We start from the raw sequence: 11,162 nt of genomic DNA, 5'->3' as shown, positions 1-11,162 counted from the left end.
GTGACCAGAACTGAACTGCGTAATCCAGGTGTGGTCTCACAAGCGCAAGATACAGTTTTAGGATGCCCTCACTAGTCTTGTAACTAACACTCCTTTGTATGAACCCAAGTACTTTATTAGCCTTGTTACGAGCAAAAACACATTGTTTACTTGGCTTAAGGTTCCTACTTATCATTAATCCTAAATCTCTCTCGCAGTCGGATTTCTCTATGGCATCGTTGTTCATCTGGTATCTGGTTTCCCTGTTTACATCTCCTATACTGAGTACTTTATATTTGTCCACGTTGAATTTCATCTGCCATTTTTCAGACCATCTGAAAAATTTGTTTAGATCTTCCTGTAGTTTTGCAGAGTCCTCGTCAGATTTAATAACACGTCCTATTTTAGTGTCATCAGCAAATTTACTTACGGTGCTGTCTATGCCTATATCTATGTCGTTTATGCATATAATGAATAATAATGGTCCAAGTACTGAGCCTTGGGGAACTCCACTAGTGACGTTGCTCCAATGGGACTTAGTGCCGTTAATGCTCACTCGCTGTTTCCTGTCCTGTAACCACGCCCTGATCCATTTGAGGATATTACCTTTGATGCCATGTGCGTCTACCTTTCTGATTAGTCTTTCGTGGGGGACTCTGTCGGAGGCTTTGCTAAAGTTGAGATATACCACATCATAATTGTGCCCTTCATCCACCGATTCGAAAACTGATGAAAAGAATGTCAATAGATTAGTTAGACATGAATGCCCGCTTGTGAAGCCATGTTGGGAATCATTGATCAACTTGTGCTTCTCCAGGTGGTTTCAAATAGAGTTTGAAATGATTGACTCAAGTAATTTGCCTACTATTGATGTTAGGCTGATTGGGCGGTAGTTAGAGGATAGTGATCTATCCCCCTTCTTGAAAATCGGTATTACATTCGCTATCCTCCAGGATTCTGGTACAAGACCTGGTTTTAAGGACATGTTAAACAACTTTGCTAAGGACATACTAAGCTCTTCTTTACTTTCCTTTAATACTCTGGCAAATATCTCATCGGGACCAGGTGACTTATTAGGCTTTAGTTTGTCTATTTGCTTACTAACATCGCTACTAGTCACTACTATCTCGCTTAATTTGTTTTCTTCACTATCTCTGAATAGTGTCGATGCCTCGAGTATCATGTTTACATTTTCGGTGGTGAAAACTGTTGAAAAATATTTATTCAAATTATTGCTCATTTCTCTGTCGTTGTCAGTGAGCTCGCCGGTATATGACCGTATTGGTCCAATCTTTTCTCGTGTTTTAGTTTGATACATTTGGTAGAATCCTTTGGGGTTTGTCTTCGCCTCCCTTGCTATCCTTACCTCATTATTCCTCTTGGCTTTCCTTATCTCGGTTATAACCTTACTCGCCAATACCTTATAATAATCCTGTAGGTAAATTTCGCCATGATTTATCCTTCTACCTATAGCCTTCCTTTGGCCAATGATGTTCTTTAAATAATTATGTATCTATTTAGGGTCATTGTTGTCTGATCTGAGTTTTTTGATTGGTATGTTCTGCCTTTGTGCATTAAGTAACACATTATTTAAATTGTCGTGGAACTCGGGTATCTCAGATCTCTTTATCAGGTCGGTGTCATCTGTCAGGTTCACGCCCAAGCGCGACACCCCATCTCTCAGCTGCCTCTTTAAACTGTCAAAGTTCGCCCTTATGAAATCTGGTACTTTAGTGGAATTTTCCTTACGTCTGCCCTGAAAATCTAACTGGAATCTAATTTCTTTGTGATCGATGTTTGCAAGTTCGTTCCCTACCTCGACATTGCTAATGAGGTTTTCTCTGTTTGGCAGAACTAAATCGAGTATATTATTACCCCGGGTGGGTTCGGTTATATGTTGACTTAGGAAACAGTCCTGGATCATTTCGAGAAAATCCTCTGATTCTGAGTTACCCGTAAGGTCAGTCCAATCTATTTGGCCAAGGTTAAAGTCGCCTACTATACAGATTTTGTTGTGTATGGAAGCCCTGCGCATTTCATCCCAGATAAGTCTCTCATTGACTCTATCAAGATTGGGAGGTCTACATATTACTCCTGTGATTAATTTTTCCCTACCGTTGATTAATTCTATTCAAATTGTTTCTGTATTCCGCTCAGTTTTTATTTCCTTATTTATTTCACACTTCAGATTATCCCTGACATAGATTGGTACTCCGCCTCCTTTCCTGGTCTGCCTATCGGTATGGAACAATTTGTAACCCGCAATTTGGTATTCGACCGGTAACTCACGTGAGTCTAGGTTGATCCATGTTTCAGTGAATGCTATTATGTCGATTTTTTCGGTACATACCAAGGCCCTAATATCATCCATTTTGTTTCTCATACTTCTACTGTTCGCGTAGTAGACATTTAAGTTAGTCGTGTTCTGAGTCCTCCCTTTACCGCGTTTAGGTTTAAACTCCCTGTCTGCTTTAGTTTTGTCGTCATTCCTAACACTATTTCCCTGTAATCTTTCACTTTGTATACCCGCTCCCACTGTAGTCTCCTCCACCCCCATGCCCTCATGTTCCCCTAGCAGTTTAAAGACTTCGATATCTTTTGAACTGCCCCCTCTAGAGATCCAGCCAGGGTTGCCACCCCCTCCCGAGACAAGTGAACCCCATCCCTAGCATAAAAGTCCTTTCTGCCGTAGAAGTTGTCCCAATTGTCAATGAATGGGACTGATATTGACTTGCAATATCCGTCAAGACGGCCGTTGACACCAACTGCCCTTGACAACCATTCACTGCCAACTCTCCTTCTAGACAGGACACCACATATGATAGGGATCCCTCCCTTAGTCCTAATGCGATCTATAGCTGTCTTGAACTTATCAAGAAGCTCCTCACTCCTACACCGGCCAATATCATTGCCTCCTGCACTGAGGCAGATAATGGGTTTGTTCCCATTACCAGACAAGATATTGTCCACCCTGTCAACTATATCCCCCACCCCAGCCCCTGGCAAACACACCCACATCCTATTTTTATTTTTACCACAAAAAGCCCTGTCCAAGTACCTTACCTGTGAGTCGCCAACAATTAAAGTTTTTATACCTTCCTTGTCAGCCCTGTCCCTGACTGTACTAACGTCTATTTCGTCTATCAAGGGACTGAACGAGTTGGTACACTTAGCTGTTGTTGTCGCATCCTTGGTGTGTTTCTTGACCACCAGCTTGGTTGTCCCTCTCCTCACAACCTTCCATTCATCATTCACCGGCTTTCCCTGTCTCGTTTCTTCCTTCATCTTTGCTATCTCTTCCTTTAATTTCAAGATTTCTTGCTCTAATTTCACATTTTTTTCCTTGGTATTCTGTAACTCGGTCCACAGATGGGCATAACCCGTTTACAAGTAGCACTTGCTTTACTTGCTATATTTACTACTATACTACTACTATTTTTCTATAATAACCAATAGGCATGTAGTCATGTATATTTATACTGTCAATACAACTAATAATTTTACTCTAAGATCAATCTGTCTACGGTCAGTTCACTCAGTCAGTCCACTCAGTCCTCCACCACACACAGTCAGCCAGGCCACACACACCCTCCACTGACCAGTGTAGGAGCACAGTGTTGAGTGGTTTATGGGATGACCATAATAACTAAGATATACAAGTAACTTAACTGATGAGGCTGAAGTAACATGCTGCTTGTTAAGTCTTGCTCAAGGTTCTGTCACTTCTCCATTGGCCTTCACGTACATCAGCTGTCACCTGCAACATGTTTAAGTTGTAATTTATGTAGAATGAAAATTAAACTTGCAACTTCCCTCTACCACTAGACCACGTGTACTTAAACTGTCCCCAACTGTTTACATAAATCATTACCTCAACATTAGTTTACTCAAATTACGTCTCACCAACACCAATACAGTACCGCTACACTATACTGTATTACGCATTTCGACAAGGCTTCATACACTATAGTGTTGGCGCTTTTTGGTTGTTGATCAATGTGTTTTTCCGATGGTAAAATCCATAGTTGTTCATTTTTTTAAATTTACCAGGCACCCTTAATGTTACTGAATTTAATATATACTGTATTCTGAAACACGTCGACCTTCTGAAACGTCTCGCCCTCCGCCGGCTCCCTGCCTCACCTCGCCCGGCACCCGATCTCGCCTCGCCTCGCCCGGCTCCCTACCTCGCCTCGCCTCGCCCGGCTCCCTACCTCGCCTCGCCCGGCTCCCCACCTCGCCTCGCCCGGCTCCCCACCTCGCCTCGCCCGGCTCCCTACCTCGCCTCGCCTCGCCCGGCTCCCTACCTCGCCTCTCCTGGCTCCCTGCCCTGCCCCACCTAGCCTTGCCCGACTCCCTGCCCTGCCCCCGTCTCCCCACCCCCTCGCCCGTCTCCCCGCTGCCCCCCCCACCTAGCCCTGCCCCTGCCCCACCCAGCCTCGCTCGGCTCCCCTGCCCTGCCCCACCTAGGCCCTCCCCGGCTCCCTGCCCTGCCCCACCTAGCCCCTGCCCGGCTCCCCACCTGCCCCCCCTCCTCCAGCTCGCCCGGCTCCCCTGCCTGCCCCACCTTGCCCTGCCTGCCTCTGCTCCACCGCCTCGACCGGCTGTCTGCCCCACTTCTCTCACCCGCCTCCCCAGCTCCTGCCCTGCCCCACCTCGCCAGGCTCCCTGCCCCACCTCACCTCCTGCCCCACCTCCCCACCCCACCTCACCCAGATCCCGCCCCACCTTACCCTGCCCCCCCACCTCACCTCGCCCGCCCCTGCCCCGCCCCACCTCACCTGCCCGGCTCCCCTGCCCCACCTCACCTCACCTCGCCCGGCTCCTGCCCCACCTCACCTCCTTGGCTCCCTGCCCCACCACCTCACCTCACCTCCCTGGCTCCCCCGCTCCCCACCTCACCTTGCCCGGCTCCCCGCCCCACCTCACCTCCCTCCGCCTGGCTCCCCTGTCAACCTCACCTCTCCCTGCTCTCCCCTGCACCACCAACCTCTGCTTCGCCTGGCTCCCCCGCCCCACCTCACCTCGCCTGGCTCCCCACCCCACCTCACCTCGCTCCCTGCCCCACCTCACCTCGGCTCCCTACCTCACCTCGCCCAGGCTCCCCACCTTGCCTCGCCCGGCTCCCTACCTCGCCCCGCTAAAACCCGTAATAAATTCTATTTCAACTCCCAGAAATCTTAGTTAAAGAGTAAGCAAAGAACTAGCCAGTAAAAAATATACCGTAATTCCGCAAAAAAAATCGTTATATTTTTGTTAAACCGAGTCATTGTGGGGCAGTTTTTAATGCTGAATACAGTGTTGGTGATGAACGTTTGGGGAAATGCGTGATTATTGAGTTATGACCACCCGGCTCCGTCAAAAGTGGGTTGGGCTTAGAAGCAAGAGGGAAAATGTGAAATTAGAAAATAAATACAGTAATCTAACCCAATCTGGTCATTGTACTCACTTATTGGTTAATTATTACCTAAATACTGGTGTACGGTTTACGCTCGTTACCCTGTGGGGGTATGAGATATTTCTCCTCCATCCTGTGTGAGTGGGTCACTCCGGGGTCACCATTTGTAGAAGTATGAGATGTTGGTTCACACTCAGGATGGGATGGAGAAAGGAAACTCACAATGTGCTCACTGTATACATATTGTATTGGATGTACAATGCAGCTTGTTGCTGGGTAAGTAGCATGGTAATAAGCGTTGAGTAGAGAGAGCTGGGTGGTGAGGGTGCCCAGAGTGAGGGCACGCGGCTTGAGGGACGCCAAGGTCGCTGGCGGGAGCGGCAGCCGCACGGCTGGCGCGGAGGGGGAGGTGTCGCTTGCTGGTGGCACTGGGTAGAAAAGGAGGCTGGTCACAGCGGTGTCAGGCCTTATAAGGCGGGGGTAGGTGTGGGTAGATAGTTGACCCCCGCTCCGTGGGCGGCGCTGGAGGCGTAGGCTGGGGAATTCGAGAAGGTGCTTGTAGGGGAGGAATCCACTACAACCCACCCTCGGCTTATAGTTTAGGCTCGTTTGTCATGGCTCATTTGGCGGTATATTTGCCTAAAACATTAACGGCCATATTATTAAACAGCATCTACCCCTTCCGACGAAGAATCTTTTCGAAGGTATTGTTCCTTCAAGCGGTATTTTTAAATGCTCGAACCTCTTCCTCTTCGTGCGGGATGATTTTTTTAGGTCTGGTAATACTGTCCTCTTCGCTGATGCATTATGGTCGTCTTTTCGCTAATGCATTATGGGTCCTGTTTACCTTCGTTGGCGCCAAATTTAGTATCGTAGCAGCTCTCGTCATGGATATTTTTTCCTCCAAAGTCTCCCGGGATTTCTTAGTTTATTTGAGTGGGGAGGAGAAAATTTTGCAAAATAAAAGTACTTGTGGGAAGCTTGTTACATCAAAGAAACATGTATATATATATATATATATATATATATATATATATATATATATATATATATATATATATATATATATATATATATATATATATATATATATATATATATATATATATTGTATCTTAGTAGGTTAGATTAAAGAGGGTGCAGATGACTATAATCTCTGAGACAACTAACTTAATTCAGTTATATGGGAGGTAGAGACTTCTAATTTGGCGTGGGCGAACTTACTATTACTGAGACAGGGGAAGCTGCTGTGAAGTCCTCTATATTAGCCAAAATATTGTATCATATATGCTTTGATCATGTCTGAAGTATAAAAATTCGTGACTCATGTTTACAGTTCTAGGATTATTTCTGGAGTTATAGGGTCAGGTCTGATTTTTTGGTTCATATCTCTAGCTCTTGAGTTATGTCTGAATCTCAAGAGGTCATGTTGGAATCTCAAGAGGTCATGTTGGAATCTCAAGAGGTCATGTTGGAATCTCAAGAGGTCATGTTGGAATCTCAAGAGGTCATGTTGGAATCTCAAGAGGTCATGTTGGAATCTCAAGAGGTCATGTTGGAATCTCAAGAGGTCATGTTGGAATCTCAAGAGGTCATGTTGGAATCTCAAGAGGTCATGTTTGAATCTCGAGGGGTCAGGTCTGATTTGCTGTCATCTCAAGCGTTAACACACACGAAGATCCACAAGTGACAATTTTTAAAGTGTAAACCTGGATTTTAAGATCAGGCTTTTAAAACATCATCTAAATGAGTTCAGAACCTTGTGTTAGCCAGGCAGGAGAGAGTAAGCACTGGACATGTTGAGTTTCTTTTAAAATTTACCAAGCGTGAGATGCAACTAGACTATCAAGGTTAAATTTCCCCTGCTAGTTTGTCAAGATTATATTGTAGTGATATTTCCCAAGCTTGAGGGGGGAAGTGTAATGACTCAGGAGGAGGAGCTGGTTGACATGTGGATTCCTCCTCTACAAACGCTGTTTGTCGCTGAGTAGCCGACCCCGCGAATTCCCCAGTGTATGCCTCGTGATCTAGGTCAACCAGCGCCGCCTTACATGACGGAGGTCAACTATTAAGCCACGCCTACCTCAGCTATATAAGACCTGACCACGTGATGACCTACCTCTCTCTTTCTACCTACAGCCAGTCTTCAAGCAACACCTCCTCCTCCTCCTCCTCCACCTGCCTGGCGGCCCTTGCTCCCGCCGGCGAGCATGGCGACCCACAAGCTGGTCCTCCTCTGAGCATCCTCACCAACCAGCTCTCTACATCACGCTTGTAACCACGCTGCCACTTCCCAGCACCAAGCTGCACTGTACATCTAATACAATATGTATACAGAGAGCACATTGTGAGTTTCCTTTCTCCATCCCATCCTGGGTGTGAACCAACACCCGTACCCCACATGCCCACCACCACCACAACCAGTCCAACTGCCTTCACCACAGCACCCAGATGGGCTGGCGTGTTTTCATCTGCCATTCGAATTCCATTTTCTATAACATATGCCATTAAATACTATTTGTACCACATTACCATTTTGACAATAAAATGATGAAAGAATATGTGTATGTGCTTATCCTCTTAGTGTACATAAAACAACCAGGAGTTTGTCACAGGAAGAGAATACCTTTAATATATATATTTTTCCGGTTTGTATTGCCTTCTTAGTCAGTTCTCTTTACCCTTGAACAGCTGACTATCACTAGTCGGTCCTGGTATAGTATATGCACTTGCAAATGATTTTGAGTACGTTTACGAGTAATTCATTTTCAAGTTTTCCGAGTGTAGCGGCTATAAATCTAGTTTAAGGTCTAGGAAGAAATTTCAGTGTCGAAGTCAGGAAATTGGAATCTTCAGCTCCAGATATAGACAAAATATTTTAGGAACTCCTTTCTTGGGCTAGGTTTTAATAATATGGAGTGTTACACTAAGTTCCCATTCCATCGCTTTGATGCCCAGGTAAAGAATAAAATGTGGTATTTCTTGTGTTTGATACCATTAAATATTTTGGGACAGATTTGTTTATATCTGATGTCCAGGTTTTATTGCAACTAATGTTTTGATTCGGTAAAATATGATAGAATATTTATGATTTAAATAACATGGTTCCATATTTACATAAACCACAAACATGACTGAACTTTCATATAATAACAAAATACATGCAACATTATGTGATTGCTTGTGGTTAAACCTATAGATTTTGTTTACTGGGGGAACATGAATCTCACTCATGCAGCCAGGGTGTCGCTTCAGTAGCCGTCAAAACGAACACCTGACATCAGCCACGGTAAGTTCCAACAGTTGTCGACCGCCCCCCACTCTAGTACATACCCCAGTTGTTCTTTACGTCACACTACAGCTTGCTTGGCCAACTCTACAGCTCACACGTTCGTTTGCCCAGCGTGCTATTCTGGAAAATAATTAAAAGACGCAATATTTGTGTAACTTAAGCCAGGCTCGTCCACTTATGTTGACGATGTTGTTCAGTTTCTCTCGGACTGTTGTAGGGAGGGATAAGCCCCTAGTTTGGTTGTTATGGTGTTTGCTAGAGAAGTTTGGGGTCTCGAGGATTCACAAAGCATAAATCTGGTGGTTTTTAAGACCCAGAAATTTTGACAATATTACACCGCGAGTTCTCAATGTCTTATACTTTGACGCCAAGGTGAAAAATAAAACTGGGAAATTTGAAGTTTTTTGTATGAACAGATTCATTGAGCAGAAAGTGAATGATTTGACGGTTCACCAGCGAGTCGGCGGCAAGCGAGCCTCAGGTTCAACCAGCCGCGGTGTTTCGGCTGCACTTGGGTCTTCGTGTGTGTGTGTTGCTCGTGTCTGTTGTCGAAACAATGTCTAGTCGCTGAGAAAAAATACAAAAATTGTGTAGACATTTAGTCGTTCGGGATCTAGTTCTCTACACATGAATGGGTTTCTTAAATGCCTTTCCAAAGCCTGGGAAGGGTAGTCAAGAAACCAATGTATGTGCGGGGAGTTAGCTCTCGAACCTGTTTACAATTCATTGACCCATGTACCATTATTTTTTCAGTGAATGTACAGTCAGCCAAAGATGCACCGACCCCACCCTGGGTCTCGTGCTCACAATTTTACCTGGCATTACTTGGTAAAGCAAAGCTATGTGTGTTGTGATTGTGATTGGTGGATCTGTTTTCGGCTGTTCCACTGTCAGGATAATTATTAAACAAACCAAAGGTAGAATTGTTTATAATAATAAACTATTCATTGTTATTTAAGGTTATGGGAAGTTTCCAAATGTTCGTATATTTGTTTAAATAAGGAGGAAAATTTGATGAGGATCTTGTGGCAGTTGTGGTTGTAGTGGAGTTGCCAATTCATCAATATAATTTTCATTATTTAAGCGGAATCCTACCGTATTGAGAGGCGGAATCTTACCGTATTCTGAGGCGGAATCTTACCGTATTGAGAGGCGGAATCCTACCGTATTCTGAGACGGAATCCTACCGAATCCTGTTGCAAAATCCTACCGTATTTTAGGCGGAATCCTACCGTCTTCTGAGGTGGAATCCTTCCGTAATCTGAGAGGGAATCCTACCGTATTCTGAGACGGAATCTTGCCGTTTCCTGGAGCGGAATCCTACCGTATTCCGAGGCGGAATCCAACCGTCTCGTGGAGCGGAATCCTACCGTATTCTGAGGCGGAATCCTACCGTCTCTTGGGGCGGAATCCTACCGTCTTCTGGGCCAGAATCCTACACAATTCAGGGACGGAATCCTACCATATTCTGTAGCGGAATCCTACCGTATTCTGAGGCGGAATCCAACCGTCTCGTGGAGCGGAATCCTACCGTATTCTGAGGCGGAATCCTACCGTCTCTTGGGGCGGAATCCTACCGTCTTCTGGGCCAGAATCCTACACAATTCAGGGACGGAATCCTACCATATTCTGTAGCGGAATCCTACCGTATTCCGAGGCGGAATCCAACCGTCTCGTGGAGCGGAATCCTACCGTATTCTGAGGCGGAATCCTACCGTCTCTTGGGGCGGAATCCTACCGTCTTCTGGGCCAGAATCCTACACAATTCAGGGACGGAATCCTACCATATTCTGTAGCGGAATCCTACCGTCTTCTAGGGCAGAATACACACATCGTTACCATTGATTTTGATTTTGCCGCTTGCAGCGGCTACTTTATTGTGCACCCCACACTCATCCTGTGAGCGGTAGCGCAAAAGGATTACAGAGTAGGGTTTACAAAGGGTCATAATAATTAACCCCGGTTGTCAGGATATTATGGCACCGAAAGTTACACAGTATTTCATTTACATTATTTGTTTAGTTCTATACATAAAGGGTAACTTATTCACAAATGCGTGAGAACAGGCGTGTGAGGCAGTATGTCTGGCCTCACACTTTGTTATTCACATTTACGTGGGAGGTATTCAAGCACATTGCGTATTTGGTTCTGTACATGAGAACTGATATAGTTACTAAGTGCAAAAAAGTGGATACAATCTTAATATGTCGGCTATCTTGCCATTAGAGATGAAGTGTTGTGCCATTTCACACACAGTGTGCTTGGACCTGTCCCTAAAAGGTTCTATCTTCACACAGTCGAGGACGTAGTGTTCAAGTGTGTGGCCATATGTATGGCCACACACTTTACATTTAGTTTTGTTTACATCTGCTTGAGGAACATACTGCCAGAGGTACTTATATCCTAACCTTAATCTAGCGGTTACAACATCTTGTAATCTAGTGATCTTGTTACTTGCTCCATATACATGTTTCACTTGATACATCTCATCAT

Source organism: Homarus americanus, unplaced genomic scaffold (assembly GCF_018991925.1).
Source record: "Homarus americanus isolate GMGI-L3 unplaced genomic scaffold, GMGI_Hamer_2.0 scaffold19065, whole genome shotgun sequence".
NCBI lineage: Eukaryota > Metazoa > Arthropoda > Malacostraca > Decapoda > Nephropidae > Homarus > Homarus americanus.
Note: the sequence above shows the minus strand (reverse complement) of the source record.